The sequence below is a fragment of the Neomonachus schauinslandi genome, chromosome 3, assembly GCF_002201575.2.
Source record: "Neomonachus schauinslandi chromosome 3, ASM220157v2, whole genome shotgun sequence".
NCBI classification, from domain to species: domain Eukaryota; kingdom Metazoa; phylum Chordata; class Mammalia; order Carnivora; family Phocidae; genus Neomonachus; species Neomonachus schauinslandi.
The window spans coordinates 136,245,897-136,261,561 of record NC_058405.1 but is presented as its reverse complement, the minus strand read 5'-3'; the positions used below and the strand labels follow the sequence as shown (position 1 = coordinate 136,261,561).

General features: G+C 37.8%; 1 protein-coding gene across 2 annotated transcripts in view; it reads left to right on the top strand.

Moving 5' to 3' along the window:
* The first annotated feature begins 7,910 nt into the window (after positions 1 to 7,910).
* ATF2 (activating transcription factor 2) overlaps positions 7,911 to 15,665 on the top strand; it is an 85,552-nt gene continuing 77,797 nt past the window's right edge. For both annotated transcript variants that reach the window (XM_044913333.1, XM_021703359.1), the window contains exon 1: positions 7,911 to 8,036. The gene's annotated coding sequence lies outside the window, so the exon portion shown is untranslated. The remainder of the gene's footprint in view (positions 8,037 to 15,665) is intronic.

Below are 15,665 nucleotides of genomic sequence, written 5' to 3'. Positions count from 1 at the left end.
CTTGTTTCATTTTTTCCTCCCTTCCCCTATGATCCTGTCTTGTTTCTCAAATTCCTCATATCAGTGAGATCATATGATACTTGTCTTTCTCTGATTGACATTTCACTTATCATAATACCCTCTAGTTCCATCCACGGTGTTGCAAATGGCAAGATTTCTTTTTTTTTTTTGATGGCTGCATAATATTCCATTGTGTGTGTATGTATATATACCACATCTTCTTTATCCATTCATCTGTTGATGGTCATCTTAGCTCTTTCCATAGTTTGGCTATTGTGGACATTGCTGTTATAAACATTGGAGTGCCCATGCCCCTTCGGATCACTAGATTTGTATCTTTGGGGTAAATACCTGGTAGTGCAATTGCTGGGTAATAGGGTAGCTCTATTTTCAACTTTTTGAGGAACCTCCATACTGTTTTCCAGAGTGGCTGCACCAGCTTGCATTCCCACCAACTGTGTAGGAGGGTTCCCCTAAAAGCAAGGTTTTGAAGAGATATTTGTACACTCATGTTCATAGCAGCATTATTCACTATTATAACTAAACTATGGAAGCAACCCAAGTGTCCATCAATGGATGGAGCAAAATGTGGTATATACATGCAATAGAATATTGTTTAGCCTTTAAAAGGAAAGAAATTCTGATAGATGCCACAATGTGGATGAACCCTGAGGACATTATTCTAAGTGAAACATACCTGTCACAAAGAGACAAACTACTGTATGATTCACTTAGGTAGTTAGAGTAGTCAAATCATAGAGACAAAAAGTAGAATTGTGGTTGCTAGGGGCTGGGGTGGGAACAATGGGGGAGGGGTCTAGTTTAACCGGCATGGAATTGCAGTTTTACAAAATGAAAAGAGTTATAGACATGGATGGTAATGATGGTTGTATAACACTATGAATGTATTTTTTTTTAAGTTTATTTTTAATTAATCTCTATACCCAATGTAGGGCTCAAATTCACAACCCTGTGATCAAGAATCGCATGCTCTTCCAACTAAGCCAGCCAGGCGCCCCTCATTATGAATGTATTTAATATCACTGAAATATATACTTAAAATGGTTAAGATGGTAAATTTTGTTATGTGTATTTTATGAAAATAAAATAGAATGGTGAAGGGTCCAGGGAGCACAATACGGTTGAAGATCCATTTCAGTAAGAGCCAACAAATAGACAAGAAATGTAAAGAACTTTGGAGTAAAAGCTCTTAGAGGTAAGGTAGGTCCAAGGAATGATAAAAATTTGCTGAGTAGCTAAAGTTAGGTAGAAATGAATGTCACTAAAGTTAAGTTTAAAGAAGGATTATAGATAAATGGGAAATATCATTTGAGAACCAAAAAAATATATACTCATGCTTCTGCTGTAAGTTTTAAATTCTATTTGGTAATTTAGTCAATGTGGTTTGGTTTGGGTGTTAAGTGTTTGGAAGAAGAAAATATCAGTACTATCCTCTGCATAGCCTTCTAAATATGTGATTTCTACACCTGAAATTATGAGTTGTTGAAGTCTCTACATGCTGAGCATATATTAATTTGGTAATTTCATGGTATTACTCTATTGAAAATATTATGGACATAAGACCTAAATACATAGTCCATCAATCCTTGCCAAATTCTTTACATTATTAGGACCAAAAATTATTTTTTTTCAGATCTAATACCATCCTCCTCTGCCTCAACAAACATGGCCATTGGACTCTGTCTCTGCCAATAGCAACATTATGCCTTAGCTTGCTTTGATATACATATAGTTAGTAAGTAGTAGTCAAAACTTGTGATGGTATAGGACTTACAAGTGGTATCATCATTTTTACAGATTTTTCAAAGGTAGATAGCCTGAGTTTATTTATACTCTTCTTTTCCCTCCACCCACCCTTATCCTACCCTCTTCTCCTACAACACATACATACAAGCTCACCTGTGCATTCTTTTATAGGCTTTCTGGTGATGTGTTTATTACAATATACTACATCATTGCTACTCAAAGTGAAGTCCAGGGATCTGCAGTGTCGGCATCACTTGGGACATTGTCACAGAGTCAGGTTCTAGAGCTTCACACCAGATCTTCTGAATCAGAATTTGAATTTTAAGAAGGATCCCAGGTGATTTGTATATACATTAAGCTTTTAAAACACTGTACTAAAATACTACAATTCCCCACATGCCTTGACTTAGACTCCTTATCTTTCAAAAAGCTATCAACTCATTAATTGGGCAGTTTCTTCCCCCCTTCCTTTTGGAATGTACTGCTAATCCAGTGATTCTCAAAGTGTGGTCTGAAAACTTCAGAGGGCCCTTAGAACCTTTCAGGGGGTTCACACGATCTTCCCTTTTCCACTAACACAGCTGTGTGAGGCTAGATTGTCATCAGAACTTCAACCAAAACAACATAATACAACAGATCAAATACAGAAATAGATACAAAAATGCAGCTACTATTAAGTGTGATGTAGTTATTTACAAAAGTGAATATGATGCCATTCTATTTTTGTTTTGGAAAATACAGTTATTATTTTTTTTTAATGTTATTTATGTTAACATGTTGTTATGGAGTGCAGGGTCCCAAATCAAAAATAGAACCACTGGTATAATCTGTCAGTGAGAAAACAGGCTCCAATATGACATTTCACTTACAACTTTATAGAAACAGTTATGTAAATTGAAGGTAACCCTATGTCCCTAGGTCACATCCTTTCAGCTATCAGTCTGTTTATAATCTCTAAAAATTGGCCCACATTCCTAGTAAGAATCTGCACTTCCTTCTCCTGAATGATGCAAGTAATCTATCTCCTCTTAGATGTTCAGTAACTTAGAGCTTCTTTTTCAAGGGAGCTTAAATACTGAAGAGAAGAATTGACCTAAGATAAGATAATAGGGACTCATAAATCCAAGGGCTTTTGATTGTTCTACCTATTAGCATGAGCTGGCATCCTACAACTGATCTTGGCAGAGACTCCTAAGAGGACCATGGTTGTTTTCAGTGGCTACTTTTCAACAAAAAGCATTTAGTTAGCATTTCCCAGCCATGGAGATTCCACGATCTGTTCCTCTTACAGCAGAGTCCCAGGGTTTGCTTTCTCAAATAGTTACATAGTTTGCCTGAGTCTCTCGATGCTGGACAGCTCAGTATTATTCCCTCAAGATTTCTGTCTAAAGGACAACTCAAAGTATTTATCTACCTCTCCAGAGATATCTAAAACATCTTCAGCTCTCAAGACCCCTAAAGTCGTACAAAAGGAGTAAGTTTATACTACTGTATGTTATCACATTTCTGCTTTATTTTCTCTACAGCACTTACTACTGTTTAAATTATATTGCTGATAAATGTGTTGTGACTCGCCTCCTCTCCCATGAAAGTCTCCTTAAGGGACTGTGTCTTGTTTATAGTTGTAGCTGCAGGGCCAGAAACGGTGCCTGGCATGTTCATGCTCAATAAATATTGATACTTTATGAATAGTAAACTATAGAGACAGAGCATTAGGTTTACAGTTAACATAAGAGGCTGTCTCCAAGGTGAGAATGTAACTAGAAAGAGCAAGGTATTAGTCTATGGCCTGGGAGGATCCATATGACCAGGTCTTTCTTGGTTCCTGGCATGAGGAATTCATGGCTTTGCTATTATGTGGTCCTTGGGTTGACAGACTAGTTATCGGGAGTCATGAAGGGTAGACACTGGAATGCCAGACAAAATTCTTTACCCTAGGAGTGGTTCTATCTACCTGTATTGGTAACTTTATAGTGTGTGGAAAGCTAAGTATAATGATGATAAACCCTCTTTCAAGTTAGTGGGATGAGAGAGAGGTAGGAGGAGGCATTGATACTAAGGATAGAAAGTAGGCCTTTAAATTCCATTCTCTCACTTTGGACTGGTCTCGCTGAGACTGGCATAAGCTAAAGTATGATTTGAGGATAAATACAGCCCTCTATTTTTTTCCCCACAATGCCACACTCAATTAATTACAAACTCTTTTGAGACCCAAAGACTGGGGGTGGGAAGTGGACAAGGACCCTCCTTATACTTGAAATGTTCTGAATGGAAATTCCCATAGTGAAAACAGATGCTGAAAGGTTAACTATTATGTAGGCCATTTCAGGGATGTGCAGGGAAACCCTGGGTTGCGGGGGGAAGGAAAGAAGATCTACCATGAGGTAGAAGCTACCAAAAAATCAACTAAAATGTCTCGGGCCATGCTGTCCTCATCTCATCACTCTGTACTGGGCTGCATCTTGAAGATACCCGTGAAAATGCAGAGGCTTTCTCTGAGTCCAAGGCAGACATAAGGGATGCCCTGGAATATGCTGTGTTTTATTTAGCTATAACAGAAACTTACAAATTAAATCTTCCTTTTCACTCTATTTGTCATATATACATATTTATATTTTAGTATATTTAAATACCTTATATAAATATATATACTTGAGTAGGGTTTTAGTTGAATTCTTAAGAACCATAGCAGATTAATGGATTAAGAACCACATAATAACTCTTCTCAACAAGGTGGAAATACACACTCTGTGGCACTTGGAAGGTTTTGAGAGCAATTAGAGGCCTCCATTGTTTCTTGCAGTATGTAATAATGGGCATTTCTGTGATAGAAATAGTGTTCTTCAAATAGCCTCTTGTATCTAAGGGATACCAATTTTATTCAGAAGTCATGCTGGGTTCTTAGAGGAGGTTTACCAGATCCTCACTAATTTTCTTAGGAGTAAGTTGGGTAGATGTACATATGGAATGATAAGACAGGCAAAGTAGGGGTCCAGAACAAATTTCCTGCATTTGCAAAAGAGAAGACTGTAGAGAATTTTAGGGCTGTTAGGGGATATTGAGGCATGACAAAGAGAAAAAAATTGAAAAGCAAAGTAGTTTTGTTTGTTTGTTTGTTTTTAAAGATTTTATTTATTTATTTGAGAGAGAGAGAATGAGAGAGAGCACATGAGAGAGGGGAGGGTCAGAGGGAGAAGCAGACTCCCTGCCGAGCAGGAAGCCCGATGCAGGACTCGATCCAGGGACTACAGGATCATGCATGACCTGAGCCGAAGGCAGTCGCTTAACCAACTGAGCCACCCAGGCACCCGAAAAGCAAAGTAGTTTTATTAAGATATGGAGAGTGAGACAAGTTCACGAGATCAGAACTGAAAATAATAACTACATTCGTTTTGTCTAAGCTGAATTTTTTCTCCATTTGTAGAAAAATTATAGTAAAGGAACTGTTGTGGAATTACAAATATATAAAGCAAGACATTTTCTAACTACCAGGTTGCCAACATGGTATGGAACAGATTTGCTGCCTTTCCACCTGTTTTTTCCCTGTGATCTCCTTTATTTTTTTCTCACTTTGTTTACTTTTTAAAAAAGAAAAGTAGCTAAAACTGCATTCTCACAACAGAGCATAGTACTATTAATATTACTAAATAATTCTTCTTTCTTCTTTGAGGGCTCCTGAAAGATGTTCTTTAAAATAACATGTTCCTCTGGGGCGTCTGGGTGGCTCAGTCGTTGAGTGTCTGCCTTCAGCTCAGGTCATGATCCCAGGGTCCTGGGTTCAAGCCCTGCATCGGGCTCCCTGCTCGGGGGGGGAAGCCTGCTTCTCCCTCTCCCACTCCCCCTGCTTGTGTTCCCTCTCTCGCTGTGTCTCTATCAAATAAATAAATAAAATATTGTAAATAAATAAATAAAATAACATGTTCCTCTACATGTGCATTATGTAGATATTTAACTACTTGACAACAGACTGGAGAAGTAGGGATGAGGAGGAGAAATTTAAAACCAAATCTATTGCCAACTGAAAATGAATCAAAAGTGGAGAAAAGAATTTTGAATTTTTGATATACGTGAATGGAAAATAATTGTTTTAAGAAAATCTAATTGATGCAAATTTCTTTTGCAATGCCATAACATTTATAGTTCTTTTCCTCACATTAGACATTTTCAGAGTTGGAGAGAAGCAGTTTTAGTGAATATATACTTGACCTAACAACTTGTGATTTGCCATTTGCACATCTTGTCCATCATCATATTCAGAATCAGTAATCTGAGCTGCTGAAGTTTAACTGATATAATTAGTCCTACATGACACAAACACTACTACAGTGTCACTGATATTAGATAGGAATAGTACTTTCATTTTAACTTGAGAAGTAAACAGTGTTAATATTCTGGCTTCTTTCTGGTCTTTTGAATAATGAAATTAGTTTTAAAAGAGTGAGTTGGCTCACATATATGTACACAGGCCAGAAATCTGGTAAAAGGTTCAGTGCCATCAGAATTTCACTTTTATGCCAGATACAATTATTGAACTGCACACTTACTAACTTTCAAATACAATACCTCACAATCTTCCAATAATTTCAGTTTCACTTTGATTTGGATGTTTGAGAGTGCATTTTATATTAACACATAAACTTTATTCATAATTTATAGTCACGTAATAAATGAAAAAACAAGGCACTGAAAAAAATGGCTTTTTAAAAAGTAGTTAAATTTTCGCAGGAGCCCTTGATCATACTTTTCATTGTGCATATTTATTGAACAATCAATATCCCCACACTTAACGTTGAAATATTTGTTATATAAAGAATCATAGAACAACATTAAAAAAATATTTTCAGCACTATTCTTCTGTGTTTTCAGGAGTATATCTGTTCAATTGCAGAACATTATATATGGTCTCTTTTGTCCCTCATGTTAATCAAACGGTCTTCCTTCGCCATCCTTTTTTAAACAGCTACTTTCAAAGCTTGACAGACATTTCTTTGTCATTGTAGTAACCCAGTGAGCAGTAGAATAGTATTATGGGAAGAGATCCATTTCTATTCCATATTCTAATTTGGTGTCCTTTGGTCCTTTGTAAATGTTAATAAGGAGTTGCTGATATTTTAAAAATTTGAAATTATCTCTATTAAAGTTGATATGTTTAAAATCTGTAACTACTAAGTAAAAGAAAACTGATAAAATAGAATACACCTTATTATGGAAGATTTTCTCCTATAAACAACTCCTTGCACTGTTTTAACTTACGGTTATATAGTGGAGGGCACTGTATTTCTTTTGGTAAGTTACTTAGAACATAATTATATGCTAATATCCTACACTGTACCAGGCGTTCAGGAGCCGGAAGAATCAGTTTCAGTTATAGCTAAGGAAAATTCGAACAAATACCATCCAAAGTAAAGGCTTTTCCTTTTCTTTTCAAAACCGACTTATCTTGCTTTCCCGCCTTAGGCGCGTAGAGGCCTTGGGGGTACTTTGCTGCAAATTCCACCTCTTCTCAACCTCAGCTTAACGAAAACTCCCCGTCTCAGGCTTCAGAGTGGCAGTAAAATGGGTTTAGGCGCGCGCCTGTCTAACGTTTTGCTCTCCTTCCTACCCAGGGCCAGGAAGCGACAGCAACAAAAATACCGGGCTCCTGTGGCAGAGCTCGGAGGACTCATCGCGCTTTCTCTCCCGCCACTCGCAGCCTTTTCCAGAGTTCACCTTACTTCTCCGCACACCGTCAAACCCTTTCCGCGACCCCAACATCCAGCTGTTACAGCGTCCCACACCCACGCCAGTCTCCAGCCCCTGCCAATCGCAGGTTTCAGCAGGGCTTACGGAGACTCTCCTCTTCTGGCTCTGCGGTCCCGCCTCCTTCCAGCACTGCTTCCCGCCCTCCGGGCTCTCTGTCCAATCGTCAGCTAGTGAGTGTCCTTTGGTTCCCGCCCCCTCCTTCCCCGCCCTCCTGAGGTACCGCCCCCTCCCCCTTAAAGCTGACGGAATCACCTGACCCGCAGGCGCTCCGACGGAGAGGAGGCAAGAAGGGGCGTGTGTGTGGAGGGGAGGGGCGCGAGAAGAAAGGGGGGATGCCGGGAGTGGGGCGGGGAGAAGGTGGGGGGGGGGGGGTGTCAGTCCGATCTCGCGAGAGAGGACGGAAGCCTGTGGGAGCCCGTGGCCTTTAAAGTGCGGTTCAGCCCTTTCCTCCCGGGGTAGTTTGTAAACACGGCTGAGCTTGGGCCTCCCTGGCGACCGAGAGAAGCATGAACTAGTGTCCTGGAAAGGTGAGTCGTGATGGGGAGAAGGCCGTAGGGATGGAGACTGTAGGGATATGGAGAAAGAAGGCACTAACATGGCGACGTCGCTCACCATAGTCCCCACCCCCCGCTTCCCATCACCTCGGGCGCTCCTGCCTCAGTGCCTAGCCCTCGGGGCGACTGAGGCTGTACTGCCACCTCAGCGGCTCGCGCGGCGTCTGCTTCGGGAGCCCGACCGGCCGGGCGGGACCGTTAGGTAACTGGCATTCGTTGTTCCGGCCCCTCCCCGCTCGCGCGCTTTCCTAACGAAGAGGAAAAAGGAATAACGGCTCCTCTTAGACCCCTCCCCCCGATTTATCTTCCCCTTTCTCTGGTTAGTTCAGAGGTCTCCGGGCTCCACGTCGCATCCGCGAGGGCGCAGGGAGACCCCCTTCAGCCCTTGGATTAGCAGGAAGAGGGCTGGCTCTGGTCTCCCCACCCAGGACGCAGTGGTTGGGGACTGTGTATAGGTGATGGTGGCCGGGATGAGGATCGGGAGGCGCAGCAGAAAATAGGGTCAGGGTCTCTGCCTGTGGTGGAACATGATGGAACAAATGGTATGGAGAACCTGTGAGCTGAAAGTCTCGGCCTTTTCTGTCCTTTCTGCCCCCTCACACTCCCGCCACCCCCCACTTTTTCCCGGTGGGGCGGGGCTGAGGTGTGGGTGCAGATTGATTCCGGTATTTTCCCCCATTTTTTACCTCCCTGCATGGACTGCAGGGCCTCTGTAGGGAAATAACCTGTGCTTTTTATTGATGCCCTAGGGAACAAGGCTGAGAGATTGTGTGTGTGTATGTGTGTATTTTCTGTGTTAGCTCGCTAGAGGAAGGAGAAGGCGGAGGAGCTAGGGACTATTTTGTGTCCTTAGGTAGTATAAAATTGCCTTTGCTTAAGGGAGAGTTTAAAACTGGTTGAGGCGAAGAGCAAAACTCCTGTGAATATGATGGAATGGAAGGGATTACACCTCATGGACCTTCACCCTATTGACTAATACCTAAATTATGTGAAAGTTATAATTTCTTAGGAATTTTAAATTATGGAGACTAACAATGCGTAAGTTTAATACACATATTTGAAATCAAAACAAAAACTATTCCTCTGAGTGCACTTTTGGTCCTTTTTGAAGAAACCACTGGCACTGTCAGTAATAGCCTTTCTGGGTGTAATTCTTAAATAGCCATGTAACCTTGGTCTATTGTACCAAAAGTATAAAGGTGATAAGCTTGTTTAAAATTCAGCCCTACAGGGTTAAGTGACCTGAAAGACAAATACAGTAGCAATTACATCTTGTAATTAAATTTGTTACATTGACTTTAGGAATCCACTTAAACACTTTTCAAAACTGCGGGAACATCTTTGTAAAGTGTGTTAAAAAAAAATAGAGATGCCCTTCTGCAGATAATTAGAGTTAAGGATGTTCTTGAATCTTTGGTCATCAATAATTGAATAACAAAAATCCTAGTCTTCGTAAAGTAATTTATAAGAATTTTACAAATTTGGGCGCCTGGGTGGCTCAGTTGGTTAAGCGACTGCCTTCGGCTCAGGTCATGATCCTGGAGTCCCGGGATCGAGTCCCGCATCGGGCTCCCTGCTCAGCAGGGAGTCTGCTTCACCCTCTGACCCTCCTCCCTCTCATGCTCTCTGTCTCTCATTCTCTCTCTCTCTCAAATAAATAAATAAAAACTTTAAAAAAAAAAAAAAAAAAAAAAAAAAAGAATTTTACAAATTTACGGTTGTTCGCATGCTGCTTTCCTAAGACCTGTTTTATCTTTTTTGAGAGGATTACTGCCATTAAATTTTCAGTTATTTGAACTATATTGTTAGCACATAGGTGTTTGTATTTGTCAGTAAGGAAGGCGCTTTCAGGAACTGTGTGTGTGTTTAAGGTACACATGCCTTCTGTAGATCTGATTGCATTTCCTGGAAATTCTTTTTAAAATAACCTTATTAGAATGTTTATTTCATCTTTGGGGCACTTTACCATAATCTATTAAATATGTAATCCAGAAATGCCTATATTTACTTGGAGTATTTGCTTCATATATTTAAACTAAAATAACAGTACATATTAAGGTTATTATGTCAGCTCTTTAACATAATTTGTAGCAATGCTTTTTCTTGGTATTCAGGATTTGAAAGCTATCAATATCATTTTTAAAAATGGTATGCTATACATCAAATGTCTACAGTAACTAGCATTAAGTCTGAAGAAATAGTCTACATTTTTCCTACCTAAATTTTTGTGTTTTGAAAAAGTTGGGTTTTAATGATTTAGATGTTCTCTGCTGGTAAATTGTTAGATCATGTTAGATCAAATGTGTAGATCTTATCTGTGTCATATTGAGCAGATAATACAATCTCTTTTCAAAAACCCATTTCAAAAACCCATTGAATAATAATTGGATAGTCAACTGATCCTTATAAAAATCAATACATTTAGTACTTGCTATACTATTCACTGTAATTAAAATGTACTCTAGGAAAGCAACAAATCTGCATTGTTGTAGTCAGTAGTTTAACTTAGTATTTCTGTGTTTATCCTTTAACTCACACCTATTCCGTGAGACTAAGGGACTTACCTAAAATACTGCATGTTTTCTTAATGTAATTCTTAAAAGGTATTAATGATAGTATTCACTATTTACGTCCAGGGGAAAACCCACAAAGCATTTTATTTCTTTTGCTCTGTTTCTTGAGCTCAAGATTAAAAAGTTAGAGTAAAATATAATTTCATAAAAATTTAAGGAAGTTTGTCGACCTTTATGGCCAACAATAATTGGAGTTATTTTACATATATTACTATAAATGTGTCCTGCATTATATAATTATAGATACACGTATTTATATATACTATTTTCATTTATTTTTGACACTCTTGAAATGTATATTCGTGTACACTTTTAAGTATGTTTAAGTGATGCTTTTTTTTTTCCCCCTTGGCATTTTGGCAGTGGTAGTAGAGTGATTAAAAACTTTTTTTTGTAACAAGAAGGGATGTAAATAGAATGCTTTTGGGGCAAGGCTTATTCACCCATGTCTGCATTCTCTACCTTAAAACAAAGATAGTGATTCTCGTTTTTTTCTGTCTTAATACCCAAGGAATAGAAACTCTCCTAACAGTAGTAGTAGCTTATTACCGCAGAGATTCTCAACAAGATTAGTAGGGAAAACAGGGTGGGAATGATTAAAATTGGCAAAAAGCCAGTTGGCAAAATACCAAGTATATTTTGGTTCTTTGGCTAGTAGTGTGTATCTTTATCTATAATACTACCTTAATTTACAAATTCCTTAAATGTTCTTTAGTTTGCTTACCTGAATCTAAACTTTTGTCGTTCCAACTTTATAGCTTTGTTCTTCCAATTTTATAGCTTTGTTTTTTCTAATTCTTGTGTGTGGGCTATGTTTCTATTTACTGAACACTTAAAATAGTGTTACTAGAAATCAACTACAAGTTTGCCCTACTGACAAATAACTTTTCATTATTTTTGTCACCTTCTAATTTCTGCATATATATTATAGCTTTGACAGAATTTTATCATTAAATACGTTAATGTTTTATTTTTACAGCTTTAGCATTTCCCCATATTGTCTAACCTTGGTGATCTATAATGGTTACATGATAGTTTACCAATTGACCATTAAAATTTCCTCAATTTTAAATGCCCAACAGGAAAATGATTGTTTTCAGTTTCCATTTTAACATTGAATTGAGCATCTCTGTGCGTGTATCTTTTTATTCATTTTGAATTATTTCTGTAGGATACTAATCTCAAATGACATTACTAGGTCAAAGGATATAAATGTTCCTATATTGCCAGATTTTTGCCTCTCCAAAGAGTTGATTGAGCAAGTCTATACTGTCAGAATCTGAGTGCACCAATTTTATCGTAATTTTACCAACTTTGGAGTTACGCTGATTAGTAAAGTAGGATTGCTTAATTAGGAATTATTAATGGGAATAAGTTGCATTATTTAGCAGTTTTATTTAGTAGACCGTATCAATCTGTAGTTATTTGCCTACCAGTGATCTGTGTGCTGGGACAGATAATGTATATTTTATATTTTCTTCATTTCACTGACTCTCATAAAGATTACTGAAACTTGACAGTGTAGTAACAGTAATCCTTAAATTTGATGTAGTTTTACATGGTTTACATGTTGGATGTTTTATGCTAGTTTACTTTTATATAAGAGCTACTTTTTGACTTACGGATTTATGAGTTATTAAAAATCATAATGACATTTGTTTACAAATAGATAATCCTTGAAATGAAGAATGTGTATGTTATAGCCACATTGAGTTTTCTTTGTGTTGTCTTCTGGTACATAGTATGTATATAATCAGTGTTTTAGGGTAGTTATCAGCCGGACTGTCATGGGTCTGCCACTTATCATCTGTATCACCTTGGGCAAATAATAACTTCTCTGTGCTTCAATTTCCTTATTTTTAAAGATAATACTTAATTCATAGCTTTGTTCAAATAATTAGTGTATATAGAACGCTTAAAACAGTGTCAGAACTAATGAATACTTAGTATATGGTGTGGTAATTATTGTTAAAGTACATTCAGAGGGCGCCTGGGTGGCTCAGTTGGTTAAGCGACTGCCTTCGGCTCAGGTCATGATCCTGGAGTCCCTGGATGGAGTCCTGCATCGGGCTCCCTGCTCGGCAGGGAGTCTGCTTCGCCCTCTGACCCTATCCCCTCTCATGTGTTCTCTCTCTCTCATTCTCTCTCTCTCAAATAAATAAATAAAATCTTTAAAAAAAAAAAAGTACATTCAGAAATGATAATAATCTACCATAGCCCTTCCAGGTATGTGTGATGTAGCTTGAAGGCAGGACATCAATCATCTCTTTAGTAGCTTTGGCAATAAAGTTGAGTTTTCCATAGGAATTTATAATTTCGGTGCAACTTACTATGTTAGAATTTCCATAAATCATGTGAGAGGGTATCTCCTATTTTTTTGTCCCCTTTCTCCCCAAGTCAGACTTTTTCTATATAAAATTCATGTAGTATAGCATTACTCATATTTTGAGATGATAAAATTGTGACAGTATGATTTCCATAAAATCTAATTATCATTTTCTTCTATTCCACCAATTCCACTAGAAACATTTCCGTGAAACCTTTCATTCCTTCCTTTTCATAATGGAAGAGATGATGATTAAATAAAATACCACATTTCTAATGTTTGTTCTTTTTTTAATTCTAATTAGTTAACATATAGTATTAGTTTCAGGTGTACTATATAGTGATTCATAACTTACATACATAACCCTGTGCTCATCACTACAAGTGCACTCCTTAAACCCCATCACCTATTTAATCCATCCCCCTACATACCCCCCGTAACCATCAGTTCTCTATAATTAAGAGTCTGTTTCTTGATTTGTCTCTCTCATTTTATTTTCCCTTTTCTTGTTTGTTTCTTAAATTGCACATGCAAGTGAAATCATACGGTATTTGTCTTTCTCTGACTTATTTCACTTAGCATAATACTCTCTAGTTCCATGCATGTCATTGCAAATGGCAAGATTTCATTCTTTTTTATGACTGAGTAATATTCCATTGAGTGAGTGAGTGTGTGTGGGTGTGTGTGTATCACATCATCTTTATCCATTCATTTATCAATGGACACTTGGGCTGCTTCCATTGTAAATAATGCCGCTATAAACATAGGGGTGCATGTATCTCTTTGAATTAGTGTTCTCGTATTCTTCAGGTAAATGCCCAGTAGTGCAATTGCTGGTTCATAAGGTAGTTCTGTTAGGTTTTTGAGGAACCTCCATACTGGTTTCTAGTTGCTGTACCAGTTTGCATTCGCATGAACAGTGCACAGGTGTTCCTTTTTCTCCACATCCTTGCCAACACCTGTTATTTCTTGTGTTGTTGATTTTAGCCCTTCTGATGGGTGTGAGGGTGGTACCTCCTTGTAGTTTTGATTTGCATTTGCCTGATAAGTGATGATGAGCATCTTTTCATTTGTCTGCTGGCCATCTGTATGTCTTCTTCTAATGTTCTTTTGAGTTCTTTATTGATTATGCAACTAATGTAACATCAGTTCTCAATCACAGTGTTGAGAGTCACTGTGTCTTTTATCATTTGTAAAGAAGGTTTTAATAATTATTGACATATGATGTTGGATTGAAGGTTATTTAGTAATATCTCTTTCACTTAATTTTGATATACTTTGAGAGGAAGAGAGGAGCTTACTAGTGTTGCAGTAGGAATTATACATAATCTATACCCTATCTTATTTGTACTTTATTCATAATGAGAAATTAGTATCAATATACTCTTAATAGCAGTGATAAGTAGGACTTACTGTAATTCTTGGTGAACTGTGAATTTCTATTTTCTTTTTACTTTTACAAAAGGTAAGTTTTTAGTAAGAATACAATAATAATAAAAGATACAAGAATACAATTAGAATAAAAACAATAATAGATATGTACATTTTTTACATCTATCTTTAGGAAAATAATGCTATGGGCATTATTTTATATAACAGATGTGATTACCAAATCTAAAATGATGTTATTAGTAAAAATTTGGATTAGCACTGTTCATATTCATAACCATTAATCTGTATGGTCTTTTTATTTGTGTATTTTTTTAGATTATTTTTTTAAGATTTTATTTATTTGTCAGAGAGAGAAAGTGCATGCACAAGCAGGGGGAGCGGCAGGCAGAGGGAGAAGCAGGCTCCCGCTGAGCAAGGAGCCTGATGTAGGACTCGATCTCAGGACCCTGGGATCATGACCTGAGCCAAAAGCAGATGCTTAACCAACTGAGCCTTCCAGGTATCCCTAGATTTATTTTATTTTATTTTAGAGACGGAGAGAGTGTGTGGTTGAGTAGGGGAGGGCAGAGGTAGAGGGAAGGAGAGAATCCTCAAGCAGACTTCCTGCTGAGCGTGGAGACTGACACAGTGCTGGATCCCAGTACCCATGAGAACACGACCTAAGCTGAAACCAAGAGCCAGACACCTAACTGAGCCACCTAGGTGCCCCTGTATTTCTATATTTCTAATGTTCTGTTGTAATTTTAGGCTATAAGACAAGAACTTGCTTACCTTATATCACCTAGGGATTAGAGGTCTGGGAATAATTAAGACTCACTTAAAAAATGAAGTTTAACTTAAAAACTTACATTTTTATTAAAGGATATTTGATATATTGGGTTGATCTCAATACTCACATAGTCATACTTTCATGAATACAATATTGGGAAAAGTCTGAGGTGTTCTTTGTGTGTGCCATCAACTTTGAGGAATTTCATCAAAATGCTTATATACTCTTGGGAATTGGGGATATGTGTGAAGAACATCTGTCGTGTCTGCTGTGAGTGGGGCAAAATTAAAAGCTGCTTTCCTCATTAAAGCTGGGCTTCTATTTTTCTCACTTCTGAGGTGTTTGATTTCCTTACACAGAACTAAACATTATATACCAAATAACCTTATGGGATAACATCAAATTCATGGGTTAAAGACTAAAAACCTTTTGTTTAAAAATTAAACATGTAGTTCTCAGTTTGGGGCTTTAAAGAAGGTAATAAGATTAGGATTGATTAAGCGTTAGGAAAATGTACATTTAACGTCCAAGTAAAATACAGT